Source organism: Lepidochelys kempii, chromosome 3 (genome assembly GCF_965140285.1).
Source record: "Lepidochelys kempii isolate rLepKem1 chromosome 3, rLepKem1.hap1, whole genome shotgun sequence".
NCBI classification, from domain to species: Eukaryota; Metazoa; Chordata; order Testudines; family Cheloniidae; genus Lepidochelys; species Lepidochelys kempii.
The window spans coordinates 7,465,677-7,480,421 of NC_136382.1; the positions used below are offsets into that span (position 1 = coordinate 7,465,677).

At 44.0% G+C, this 14,745-nt stretch overlaps 1 protein-coding gene across 18 annotated transcripts in view; it reads right to left on the minus strand.

Moving 5' to 3' along the window:
- The window catches only part of NCOA1 (nuclear receptor coactivator 1), a 358,642-nt gene that overhangs the window by 51,353 nt on the left and 292,544 nt on the right, over window positions 1-14,745 (minus strand). The window lies entirely within an intron of this gene.

Consider the following 14,745-nt stretch of genomic DNA (forward strand, 5'->3'; position numbering starts at 1 on the left):
AGGAAACAGCCTCTGCAACTAGCCTCTTAGGGTATGTCTACACTGCAATGAGACACCCAGAAATGGCCCACGCCTACTGACTCTGGCTCGCAGGGCTCAGGCTAAGGGGCTGTCTAATTGTGGTGTAGACATTCGGGCTTGGGCTGGGACCCGGACTCTAGAACTTCACAAGGTGGGAGGGTCCCAGAGCTTAGGCTCCACCACGAGCCCCAACATCTACATTGCAATCAAACAGTCCCTTAGCCCAAGCCCTGTGAGCTCAAGTCACCTGGCATGGGCCAGCCACGGCTGTCTCATTGCAGTGTAGACATACCTGTATGGAATTAATGCCAGGGAAGCCCTCCAGTAAGCAGCAGGGATGGAGGGAAATGGCTTCCTAGCCAGAAGAAAAGTTCAGATCCCTCTTGGAAATGTGGGTCAGATAGTTCATTCTCTCTTTTTATGGATATACAGAAGTTGCACATGTCAAGTCTTCCTCCTCCCACCTTATGCAAACCACCTCTTAGAGCCCATAAGGCACTGGGAATGCTGGGTAGCCTCCTGGCGATAAGCAGCCTGTTCTAGTGACTGCTAAATTTGTTCCAGTTCAGATGCAGCAAGCCACAGCCAGCGAGTGAGGGGAGCAAAGGCTCTCAGCTGTCACCGTCAAGTGAGCAGCCTAGACCCCAGAAAAAATTTAGAACATAGCAACTGCCAGATGAAATCAGACCAATAGCCTATCTAGTCCAGTATCCTGTCTCCATGAGTGGCCAGCAGGAGTCGCTTCAGAGGAAGGTTGACTCATAGATTCATAGATATTTAGGTCAGAAGGGACCATTATGATCATCTAGTCTGACCTCCTGCACAATGCAGACTCTTTGCTTCCTCCAACAGGAATTTACGGGTAAGTTTCTTTTTAGTCCCCATTTGGTTAAAAATATATTAATCCAGTAACGGGAAAAGGATGGGCACATCCTCCCTACAAGGTGCAAATCTTGGCGCGTTGCGAGGATAAAAAGCTTGGCTCTTTCATACTACCAATGCCCCATACAATGACAGGCTTGCCTACTGTAGACAGGCCCTTTGTGTGGAGGGACCAGTGCTGATAAAGTGCCATTGCATCTCCTTAGCATGAGTTCAAGGTTATCATTCTCCAAGGATCCAACTTAAAGACTTATCTCCATATTTATTCAAGTACAGCAAGAAAAGCTACAAAAGACAGCACTGTCTACTAGATTCTCTCTCTTTCTCGCTCACTCTTTACTGACAAGATTTCATCAATTTATCACATCCCACAACAAAGGCATAAGGCCTGCAATGTACTTTCAGATGGGAAAGCGCTGTATAAAACAATCAAGTCATGACTGTATCATAAAAAAGGAGACACTAGTGGACCATCTAAGGCAGAAGAAGGTGGTTATGTTGTTATAACCAACAGCTGAACTGTTTAACAATCTTTGCCACAATACTCACCAGTAGTGCTGTATTATATACATTGTTGAGACATTGTGAACGCGCTCCGGAGGCTGTGCCATAGGACTTTGGGAGAGACCGTTCTCTTCCTAGATATTCAAGAGCGTCTCGCATTTGAACCAGGATAACAATGCCACATTAAACAAAAGGATGGATGGTGTTGTGGTTAAGGCACTTGATGGGACCCAAGAAATCTGGTGCAATTCCCAGCTTTGCCACAGCTTTGCCTGTGTGACCTTTCAGCAAGTCACTCATTCTAGGGTCACGTAAGTATTTAGATAGTTAGGGATTTTTAATGTACACAATTTCTGTGATAGGGCAAGTACTTACTTTCCTCGCAGAATTGTGAGGATTAAACAATGTTTATGTAATGCTTTAAGGACAATAAACATGATGATTTATAATGGAATATCCACCCATTAATTTCATAGTGTATGCTATCCATCAAACTTTAAGCCCAGAGTCTTTAGGAAAAGAACATCCTTATAAACATAATCACTCCCACTTACAGAAACAATAAAATACAGGAATTGCAGCCTCAGCACTGCCTCTGCAAGAAGAATGCAATTCTAATTCTTCGAAGAAATAGAGCTTCTTGAAACAACAGATTTTCATTAGAGCACAAGATTGCTAGATGCCTTGCAACAAAGGGAATACATGTAGTAAGCTATTTATTACTACACGCAAATATAAGACACTCACTAAACCTGGATTTGTGCTGGAAATCACTTTAGATAAGCTATTACCAGCAGGACAGTGGGGTGGGAATAGGTATTGTTTCATATTCTCTATGTATATATAAAGCCTGCTGCAGTTTCCACGATATGCATCTGAGGAAGTGAGCTGTAGCTCACGAAAGCTTATGCTCTAATAAATTGGTTAGTCTCTAAGGTGCCACAAGTCCTCCTTTTCTTTTTGCGAATACAGACTAACACGGCTGTTACTCTGAAAACTATCTGTAGTGTGGGGACACTTTTTAACAGGACTGAAAGAAGCTCTGTTACATGTAGAACGTGTGTGTGTGTGTGAAAACTTAGTCATCGCGAAAGTTTATGACCCATGGCAAAGAGAAAGGAAAATGAAACCCATGAGTCTAGTTACATTGCCCAGGAGGCATGGAAAGAGACTGGGCAGTGGAGAAGGGAGAAATGGGTGTGAAGGGGTAGTAAACACAGTGTTCACATTTTACGTTATGAACTAAACAACTCGGGCCATATCAATCACTCAGAGATGCCCTTGCAGTTCCCACTGATTTCAATAAAAGATCCAGCCTCCATCTGAATAATTTGTGGTCTGAAAAACATGTCATACAATGAGAGACTAAAAAAGCTCAGTTTATTTAGTTTACTGAAGAGAAGGTTAAAAGATGACTTGATCTTGGTCTGTAAGTACCTATACCTGGGTATGAGAAGATATCTGATAATGGAGAACTATTTAATCTAGTGGTCAAAGGCAGAATATGATGCAATGGCTGGAAATTGAATTCAACAAAGGTTCATCTGGAAATAAAAAGCTAATTTTTTACCAGTGAAGACAATTAACTCCTGGAACAGATTACCAAGGGAAGGGTTAATTTAAAAGATAAAGTGATGGAGAATTCAAGGCTGAACGTCCATCTAAAACAGAGGTGGGCAAACTATGGTCCACAGGCCACATCCAGCCCGCGGGACTGTCCAGCCTGGCCCTTGAGCTCCCCGCCAGGGAGGTTAGCCCCCGGCCCCTCCCCCGTTGTCCTCCCTCCCCCGCAGGCAGCACTCTGGGTGCTGGGCAGCGCACTCCTGCAGGGCAGCACAGCAGTGGCTCTGGCTGGGTGGCGTGGCTGCCAGACATGCTGCTCTGAGCAGCATGGTAAGGGGGCTGGGAGGTCCCAGGGGGGCAGTCAGGGAGCAGGGGGCGGTTGGATAGGTGTGGGAATCCCGGGGGGCCTATCGGGGCGGTTGGATGAGGTGAAGGTTCTGGGGGGGCGGTCGGGGAATGGAGAACAGGGGGGTTGGAAAGGTGTGGGAGTTCCAGGGGGGGCCTGTCAGGGGGTGGGGATGTGGATAGGGGTCGGGGCAGTCAGGGGACAGGGAGTGGGGGGGTTGGACAGGGGGTGGGGTCTCAGGGAGGGCGGTTAGGGGCGGGGGTCCCAGGAGGAGGCGGTCAGGGGACAAGGGGGTTGGCTGGGGGGTGTTAGGGGGAGGGGGCAGACAGGGGGCGGAGCCACGCTGTTTGGGGAGGTACAGCCTTCCCTACCCGGCCCTCCATACAGTTTTGCAACCCCGATGTGGCCCTTGGGCCAAAAAGTTTGTCCACCCTGATCTAAAAGATAAGCTCAACCATAAACTGCTGGACTAGATGCAGGAATCAACGGGTGAAGTTCCATGGCCTGTATTATGCAGGAGATTGGACTAGATGACCATAAGAGTTCTTTCTAGTCTTAACATCTATGGCTATGTCTACACAAGTGAGTTTACAGTGGTACAGCTGTGCCACTGTGAGATTGCACATGTAGCCGCTCTATGAGGATGGGAGAGCGTGCTCCCGTGGATATAATTAAACCACCCCCAAAGCAGAGGAGCTATATCGGCGGGAGAGCGTCTCCCACTGACATAGCGCCGTCCACCCCAGCGCTTCCGTCGGTGTAACTTACGTTGCTCCGAGAGGTGTTTTTTTCACACCCCTAAGCAACATAAGTTATACCGATAGAAGTGCTGGTGTAGATACAGTCTAAATGTATTGAGCCAGGTCTGCCTTCAGACACACGTGCAGCGCTCATGCTAACTCCCGTGTACGCAGTATCCCAGAATGGAATTTGCCCCAGGAACTACTTTATAAATACTTTGGCCCTTAGACAGTAACACTTTTTTCCTTAGAAACTTAAACTTGCTTAAATCCATTTCCTAGATTCACAGATTCTTAGGCTATGTCTACAGTAGCTTATGTCTATAACTTACTTATGTCACTCAGGGGTGTGGAAAAAACCCCATCCCTCTGAGCGATATAAGTCACACCAACAGAAGTGCTGGTGTGGACAGCGCTATGTCGGAGGGACACATTCTTCCGCCGACATAGCTCCGCTGCTTGTTGGAGGTGGTTTAATTATGTCAGCGGGAGAGCTTTCCCGTCAACAGAGTGGCTACACGTGCAATCTCACACTGGCACAGCTGTGCTGCTGTAAACTCGCTAGTGTAGACATGACCTTAGTTTATTGCATCTAACCTTATCTTCAGTCTAAGCAGTATTCCGGGCGGGTAACTTGTTGAGAAGCAGTGCAGACTGGATTAGTACCTGGAGGGGGTGTACCTTGAAGTTCCAAAGAGAAGCCTCCACACATCAGGGTCAACATAATGATGTAAAGTCCTTTTTAAAATAGCTAATATAATTATCTTGTTAATGAGCCTGCCTGAAAGCAGAACTGCATAGCCACGGGATTAATACATACTTCACAAGGAAGCAGGAGAAAAGTGCTTTAAAATGAGGTTGATTGCTATGAGGAGTCCCTGATTCTTACTTCACTCCTATCTAGTTTTTTTGTCATTTAAAAGGCATTATTAGGCTGACCATGAACTTGGATTCTGATCTGGGGTAAGAGAACTCCAAGGAGTGCAGAAATTCCAGGTATTTTGAGAATTCAGGTTCATCCAATGACTACGGACAGAATTCAGAATCTTGGTATTTATTATAAAGGTTCCCAGCCCTTCTGACGGCAAAGACAGGTTTGTTGCACAAAGTAAACTGGTTCTCTGTTTGGGTACTGACTATGCAGCCAAGCAGAGTGAAAGAGTAGCACTGTGAAGTGGCTATTTCCCCCTACTCCTGCCGTTCACCCCTATGGGGTCTTAACATGGATGTTAATTATGGTCACATAAATGCCATCTTGGACTCTGTTATGCAACAGACTGTCAGTATGGAAATGGGCATTGCATGGATAGTGAGCTTGGTGTCAGACTTTGTCAACGATATCGAACTTACAAATAAATCAGTTGAAGATATGCAGTGAGACAGGTGGTCTCACAAATTCTACCAACCCAATAGGTCTTATCAATAAATCAAAGAGTAGGAAAATTAATTTACCTATCAATTCATCTATTTGGAAGGTGAAGCCTTGAAAAACATTAATCTTCCCTGAGAAGCAACACTCACAAAACTGATGACTGCACATCGGATGTAAAGTCCAGAGTAGGAAAAGCAAGTGCTGTATTTCAAAAACTCCATACAACATGGAAGTCAACATAATTAGCAATAACACGAAACTCAAAATCTTAAGCAGCCATGTCCTAAGTATCCTTCGATATGGAGCAGAGTCCTGGAACATTCCAGTGCAAACTGAACAGCAATCAATGCAAGTGTCTGCATAGAATATTCAAAGTAAAATGGACTGAGACAATAAGTAATTAAGTGGTACTAGAATGGGCATAGCTACCTACAATGATACAAGTAGTGCGGAAGAAAAGATGGACATATTTGGGATATCTGTTAAGAATAGCCGATAATAAGCTACCTAAAGAAGCATTTCTTTGGCAACCCCAGACAAGAGATGGAGAGGCCGTCCTAGAGGCATTCTGCAGCACACTAATGAATGGAGTGGCATTTACTACATCTGAACATAAAAGACTTGGACAAATGAGCTCAGGACAGGAGTGACTGGAGACATTTGGCACCGGCCAAATGGCCTTATGAACCGGATGGTGTGGTAAGATGATGATGAAATGCCAATGTGCTTAATCCTTTCAGCAGGGATCAACGCATTAAACTTTCAGCTAATGCACTGGTCCATTGATACTGGATGAATCACATACATCCTGCTAAGGAAAAAAGTTTAGCCCTTCCACCGAGAAAGGTCAGCGAGGCAGATGATAAATATCTTTAAAACAAAGTCCAAGTGAAAAGGGCAGAACGGCGCTCCCTCGTTATTTTTATTGTCCATCCCACAACTGCACATCAAATGAGAGAGCCTAACCTATTTACGCTAGCCTGGGGAGTGCCCAGCATAGCACAGTGGATACACAGTTCTCCCATACTCACGAAGGAGCTCCCAGACAAGACCCACAAAGCCACCAGTTTACCCTCCTGAAATCTCACCCTTGTTGTAAAGCATACATCGTTGCAGTTTGGGGCGGCGACTTGCAACATACTTTGTGTTTGTACAGCGCTTAACTCAACTGGTTTTTGACCTTCTTGGCCTCCATGTGCTACCACAATATAAAAGTTAACATTCATAATAAAATTAAGACTATCCCCACTCGCACTGGGTGAGCCATAGGAACAAGCTGCATCTTTTATGGGTACTAGAGAGCTGCACATTTTATCGCCTATCCACTCACTCAGTCAACATTTGCTAAAATCAAACGGGTGTGATTTAAAGGGGTGCGTGAGATCACGCAGGATTTTGCTGGTTTTCAATAAAGCCTGGCCAAGCAGCAGCAAAGTCACTAAGCTAATATTAAATTAAATCCTGCAGCAGTGCTAGTTCAGCTGAATAAGTTAACGCTTCTTGAATGACCCAGCTTTTGTCTCGCAATGGTCCTGTAATAAAGGCTAAGCACACACACACAAAAACCCCCCGCCCACGCAGAAATTCAACAGAATTCCTCTTTTCCTTTCTAAGGATAATCTGTCCTCCTGACAGCAATATAATTCCCAGACAGAACCTATAGTTTAAAGAGAAGGGAGCATTACTCTAGGGTCCACTTCTCAGGATATGAAATAATTATGGCAAGTCATTTGATTTCTTACAAAATTAATAGGCTGTTGAAGGTTCCATGGCACATTTATCAGGAGTGGGGTCCCTCATTCCCAGCAACATTCAAGGATGGATCATTACATTCTGCCCACCTAAAGTTTCCAATGGATACAATATTCTTCCTGACCTAAACTGTTGGATACTGTAATTGTACACCGTTCAGCAGCTGCTGCATTCCACCCCAGAGGTGACTACATTTTAGCACTGGAAGTGATTTCTATGTCGTTTATATGCCAGTGAGTAAAGGGCTTTACACTGCTAAATGGAAGAAAGGTGGTTATAGGTAAATCATCAAAAATATTTGTGCACAGGAACAGAGGTTAGTATCCTTTCCTTTACCAAAGCACCTGACAAAGTCTAATAAGGTTTCCTCCTGCAGAGCCAGGAATCAAACCCAGTTGTGGGGCTTAACCAACTTAACTACATGACCCTGCTTCCTAAGGGTAGTAGTGGGAGGGAGCTCTCTATGGGGGCATGGAATAGAAAGGTTTTATTTAAAAAAAACAACAACTTGGATTTTACCAAAAACATCCCAGACTGACAAGGTGTGCGACTTCTGCTGGCCCTGCTTCTGCGAAACTGGCAGCCTGAAGCGTAGAAGAGATTACTTTACTTACAGCTGATGAGATTAATTTAATTAATAGAAGCCTGTGGTGTCATTTAAATGATATAGCCACGAGTTCCTCCAGAACTCCAAGAGGCTGTTACCTCTCCAGCAGAATAGGCACCATCAAGCCTGCAGGCTCTTCTTTGCATAAGATGCAGAAAAGAAGCTGTGAGTGCAATTTTAAGTCAGGACGAGTTGCCTCTCGGTTGCAAATATAAAAACTAACGTGCTGCAGATTTCCCAGCAGGCTGGAAAGTGCTGAAGTATAGTGCTCCCCTAGTGCTTCCCTTGATAAGGCAACTCTGCAGATCCAAATTCCATTCCATTCCTGTTGCTACAGTTAAACTTACAACAGAATTTTCATTATCAACCCTACTTTCAGGCATTTACAGTTTAACCCTACAAGCTCCCTCCAGCCTGAAACGAAAGTAGATGATGTCTGAGGTTGGGAGCAAGGCCTTTTCCTTTATAAAATTTGGAATAAAGCAGAAACCTCGCTCAGACTCATGGGAAAGAAGGTGGGCTGTTTATTAAGTTAGTGGTTCCCATGTACTTTTTTGCTGTCCAAAACGGCCATACTAACTTGGAAGGGTTGTTCTCATCTTAGCTGGAGCCTTAATAATCCCTCCTATTTTATAGCAACAACCTCACTACCTCCCATGCCAACCACCATTCTCTCAGCCAAGCAGGACTCAATGGGACTTGTGCTCCAGGGGTTAAATCCTGCACTCACTGCAGTCAGTCGGGAGTGTTACCCTTGATTTCAGTGAGTGGAGCATCAGACCCCATGCGAGGTAGTTCACTGCTGCACAAGTCAATCCCCCTCACTCTCAGTGCTCTGGCAGTAGTGCCATCTCCTTTAATCTCTTCCTTTCCTTTAAAGATTGTTGGTTAATTGACTTGGAAAACCGGCCTCTCTTGATTCATAGATACTAAGGTCAGAAGGGACCATTATGATCATCTAGTCTGACCTCCTGCACAACGCAGGCCACAGAATCTCACCCACCCACTCCTGCGAAAAACCTCACCTATGCCTGAGGTACTGAAGTCCTCAAATCGTGGTTTAAAGACTTCGAGGAGCAGAGAATCCTCCAGCAAGTGACCCGTGCCTCATGCTACAGAGGAAGGCAAAAAACCTCCAGGGCCTCTTCCAATCTGCCCTGGAGGAAAATTCCTTCCCAACCCCAAATATGGCCATCAGCTAAACCCTGAGCATATGGGCAAGATTCACCAGCCAGATACGACAGAAAATTCTTTCCTGGGTAACTCAGATCCCACCCCATCTAATATCCCATCCCATCGGGCCTATTTACCATGAATATTAAAGATCAATTAATTACCAAAATCATGTTATCCCATCATACCATCTCCTCCATAAACTTATCGAGTTTAATCTCAAAGCCAGGTAGATCTTTTGCCCCCACTGCTTCCCTTGGAAGGCTATTCCAAAACTTCACTCCTCTGATGGTTAGAAACCTTCGTCTAATTTCAAGTCTAAACTTCCCGGTGGCCAGTTTATATCCATTTGTTCTTGTGTCCACATTGGTACTGAGCATAAATAATTCCTCTCCCTCTCCGGTATTTATCCCTCTGATATATTTATGGAGAGCAATCATATCTCCCCTCAACCTTCTTTTAGTTAGGCTAAACAAGCCAAGCTCCTTGAGTCTCCCTTCATAAGATAAGTTTTCCATTCCTCGGATCATCCTAGTAGCCCTTCTCTGTACCTGTTCCAGTTTGAATTCATCCTTCTTAAACATGGGAGACCAGAACTGCACACAGTATTCCAGGTGAGGTCTCACCAGTGCCTTGTATAATGGTACTAAAACCTCCTCATCCCTACTGGAAATACCTCTCCTGATGCATCCCAAGACCGCATTAGCTTTTTTCACAGCCATATCACATTGGCTGCTCGTAGTCATCCTATGATCAACCAATACTCCAAGGTCCTTCTCCTCCTCCGTTACTTCTAATTGATGCGTCCCCAGCTTATAACTAAAATTCTTGTTATTAATCCCTAAATGCATAACCTTACACTTCTTACTATTAAATTTCATCCTATTACTATTACTCCAGTTTACAAGGTCATCCAGATCCTCCTGTAGGATATCCCGGTCCTTCTCTAAATTGGCAATACCTCCCAGTTTTGTATCATCCGCAAACTTTATTAGCATGCTCCCACTTTTTGTGTCGAGGTCAGTAATAAAAAGATTAAATAAAACTGGTCCCAAAACTGATCCTTGAGGAACTCCACTGGTAACCTCCCTCCAGCCTGACAGTTCACCTTTCAGTAGGACCCGTTGTAGTCTCCCCTTTAACCAATTCTTTATCCACCTTTCAATGTTCATATTGATTCCCATCTTTTCCAATTTAACTAATAATTCCCCATGTGGCACGGTATCCAACGCCTTACTGAAATCTAGGTAAATTAGATCCACTGCATTTCCTTTGTCTAAAAAATCTGTTACTTTCTCAAAGAAGGAGATCAGGTTGCTTTGGCACGATCTACCTTTTGTAAAACCATGTTGTATTTTGTCCCATCTACCATTGACTTCAATGTCCTTAACTACTTTCTCCTTCAAATTTTTTTCCAAGACCTTGCATGCTACAGATGTCAAACTAACAGGCCTGTAGTTACCCGGATCACTTTTTTTCCCTTTCTTAAAAATAGGAACTATGTTAGCAATTCTCCAATCATACGGTACAACTCCTGAGTTCACAGATTCATTAAAAATTCTTGCTAATGGGCTTGCAATTTCGGATGCCAATTCCTTTAATATTCTTGGATGAAGATTATCTAGGCCCCCCAATTTAGTCCCATTAAGCTGTTTGAGTTTCGCTTCTACCTCAGATATGGTAATATCTACCTCCATATATCCTCATTTCCATTTGTCATGCTACCATTATCCCTAAGATGCACGAATGAAAAAACAATAAAATCAGCAAGCACAAGTATCTGAGAATTGTGGTATAAAGCTAAGTGGCAACCTCATGCAATAGTGGAGATGGCAGAGCACCCTGCTACTTATTATATATGTCACAGAAAGGCACAGTCTGGAGTAAGGCAGCTTTGCAAAGCAAAAAAAGATCTCCTTTAGAGAAGCGACTCAAGACAAGACTATTGTCTAGGAAGGAACACACATTGCCATGCAGGGTCAGACCAATAGCTCTAGTTCAGGGCCCTGTCTCCCAGGCTTGTAATTTTATCATGAGTCTCACAATACAGTATTTAGAATCTTTCACAAAGTCTCGGCTCCTGGAAGCAGCGGATTCCATGAGATGCTCAGCTTTCTTCTTCTTCTTTTTAAAGTAAGATTTTAGCCCCTCTGGTTGTGCAGGAAAGTCAGGAAATATGATCCAAGTGCAATTTAAAGGCTCAGAAACCAGAAGGCAAATGAAAAGAAGATAAAATTTAGTATTTTTAAAACCTCATAATTTTTAAGCCAATCTCATGATTTTGGGAGACCGACTTCATGATTTTTTTTAATGCATGGGATTGGCAATACTGTCTGACAGGTGCCAGTGTCAACTGCTGCAGAGGAAGGCACAAAAACCCAGTAAATAGGGCAATTATTGGATAACCTCCCCCCAGGGAATGTTTTTTCTTCATTCCCTTTAGTTAGTGTTTGGCTCATGCCTCGAAGCAGGAGGGTTGGAGGTTTTTTTTTGTTTTTAGTTTTTGTTTTTTACTATTAACCACTTTAACTCCCGTTAGAATCCATATAAATATCTAATCCTTTTTTGAATCCTATTGAACTTCTTGTTCTTTGTGATATCATGTAGCAAGTAGTTCCACAGGCCATCAAGTGTGTGGCTCAATGTTTTGGTCATCCAAGGCTTGTAGCATCCTTATAGGCTAGTTACAAAATGAGAATAAGGACTGAAGCTGATGCACTGTCCTTTAATGAGTCCCAAGATTATAAAACTCTCCCACTCCAGTGTCAGGTTCGTAGACTAGTCACAAGCACAACAACTAAAATGAAGGTTGGATTCAAGATCTAGGTGGTGTTTTATTTTTAGTGACAGAGCATAAAAATAAACTGAAACCTCACCGAAATGGTTTGGGTAGCTGAAGAAATTTGGACACTGGACTCTCTCCTTGGATGCTGTGGAGTCAAAGAGTTGCAATCTGCTAACAAGTAGGCATTTTAGGGTTCTAAAACCCCTCTTCCTTAACTCTTTGGAGAGGGTCATTCTGGTCATTATAAAAACCTGGCAGTCCCGTCGTCTTTGGGAAGATGCACAGAGAAGAAAAGTCACTTGCTAGGATAGGAATATTAGGTCGATTCCAAAGGCTATGGGGAGCCCTACAAACACATTCAGATTACGAGTCCCTGAAATCCCTCGGCCCAGCTCAGCTCTTTGCTCAGTCCTGGGCCGAGTGCACTGTTAGCAAACAGCAAATAAAGTAAGTCAGGAGAATCCCTTCTTAGTTACAGAAGGGGCTTAATTATGCCCTTAGTCGCCCAGTGTTTCCACCCCCCTTAAAAAATGTTGCAACTACCTTTCTAAATTGTTTATCAAAGGAACTGGCAGCTCCATGCCTGGGAACTGCAGGAAAGCAAGCAGAATCCTCTAAACCAGGGCAGGCCTGGTCTTTTCGTATGGAAGGAATCTTCCATGCACTGTGCTGCTAAACAATGCTGCTCTGGAGCCAGAATGGATGGAGACAGTGCTGATAACTTAATCGCTGCCCACAATACTGGAGTGCCTGGATGCGTCTGCGGTAAGGATCAGCAGCAGTGAAACAGATGAAGTTCCTGTGAAGGGCCTTGTTATCAAGCTGTTGAGACCAGGGGTCTGTTTACCACGAATATAAATGCTAACTATCCGTTTGTACATACAAACTGCTCAGTAAGCTCCAATCATGCACACATGGCCAGTCTTCACACACAGCACCCATAACTTCATCCACAAAGTAGTCCCACGCGTGCATGTACAGACCTCAGGTTTCTGAAAAGCACACACCCCATTAGACTCCAGAGCTGACAACAAATTGTTACTAAAGGGGGCAATTCATGCCTCTCAGAGCTATTGTTTCAGACGTGTGTACGCAGGCTAGGGCGGGTAACACTGCAGTCATCTGGAAGACAACTAGGGCCAAACGCTTTTTAACCAATAGCATGAATTATACAACACAGAGTGGCCTGGCAGAGATATGCAGATAAGCGTGGCAGCTCAATCTCACCCCTGAACTGCTGGTCTCAGGGCAAGAAAACAAAGCAGACAAACCAGTTTTCACTGTGGGGTGCGATCCTGGATCCTCCTTCCCATAGATATAGAGTCCCTCTCTGTACACCAGCTTTTAACTGAGTTTGTAACAGTGAGCATCACAGCTGACTCTAAACATGGTTGGTTGCTCACATGCAAAAAAGTTATTACTCTACTAGTAACTGTGGGAGCTAAGAGTGTTGTCCCATCAGCAGACGAATCTGGCACACAGCTCTCTTCTTGTAACCAGGTTGTTGCAAATTGGGCTCTATGCTTTTATTTTCCCAGAAGGCCTGATATTAACACAATCAGGCAGTGCAATGGTGTTGATAAGCAAACTCTGCTGGGCAGTGAGATAGCCTGTTGTCATAACCAGGTCAAAGGAGTATCAGGCTGCGTGTGAAATATAACAGGGCCAGAATGCCAGAAAAACAAGCAGCTGTGCATTTCAGTTGCTCCTATTTGTGCATAGCCTGCATAACTTTCAACATGACTGTAGCAAGATGTTTTCCTTTCTGCAGATATTACAGTGGTAAGTGCTATACAAAACCCTAGGGAGGGGCAGATTGCACCCCCCAACTCTCTAACATTCCTGGACAAAGTAGCTAGTTGCACAAAGCTGTATGATGTCCAGTCACCAGCTCAAAGCTCCATTGTTCTTTCCAAAACAGATATATCTTAATCTGTGTCTTCCCTGGTCTAGAGGCAATTTATGTTAATCTAGACAGCTGAGCCTGAATGGAAGGAGAAATATCTAATGTATCTAAGGTGTGAGTGATACCAGTAGGAATGTTTTATAGTAAGGTGGAAAGAGTTAGTTAGATTCCCACTTACAGATGGGATAACTGACTGAGGCTCCCAAATGAATGGAGCTCTTAACCTTATTAAGAGGCTTCTTGTGTATTTGCCATTTGAGGCTTTCAGAGCATTCTGTGTTATTCATGCAATATCTTCCCAACCCAGCAGCCCTGCTTGACACAGTCAGTAAGCAGGCTAACAGGCTTGCTCTTAATATCAGACTCTCTGTACTCTTTGTTTAAAAAGGATTAAGCAGTTTTATCCATGTTACCATCTCCCCTGGCTTTCAAAAATAAGAAATCTCTTCTATTCATAGCCACTTGTAATGAATATCTATACTCTCAAAACTCTATCACTGGGATCTGTCACTGGATTATTCAATTTAATAATACTTTTAGGATAACTAAAGGGCCCTTATAATTGCTAATCTCAGCCAACAAGTAGGCAACAGATTGAAAATTCCCCAGTACATAAGCCCTGAATAGGCTTACAGATGCTGGATACGAAGAGTTTTTCCCCTCGGCAATGCAGAAATGTCCTACAAATGGCTTCTCTCCTCTCAGCGTTTGAAGAATCAATGCATCATGTTCCATCGTATTGTGATAAACCTCCATTAAGCTTTCTTTTCTCTCCCATCATTGCTGCTCCTCAGAGCGTGTGCATGAGCAACAAGAAGTTTCAAAGTGGCTCCCTGAGGGTCTACATTTAGGCACCTAACTGCTCACATGATCATTTAGGAGTCTAATTACAGTTCGGGGTCATTTAGAGATCTACTTTTAACACCCCAGCTGGCAAGTTAGTCTTGGAACCGGTCATGCCACTACCAGTGTTTGTGAAGCAGCAAAACCCGAGACCACGCACTGGGCTATAGCTCCATGAATCGAAGGAGAACTGCTAAGGGGTGTGTGCGTGTCTGTCTGTCTCTCTCATAGGCCTCAGATCACTATGTGCT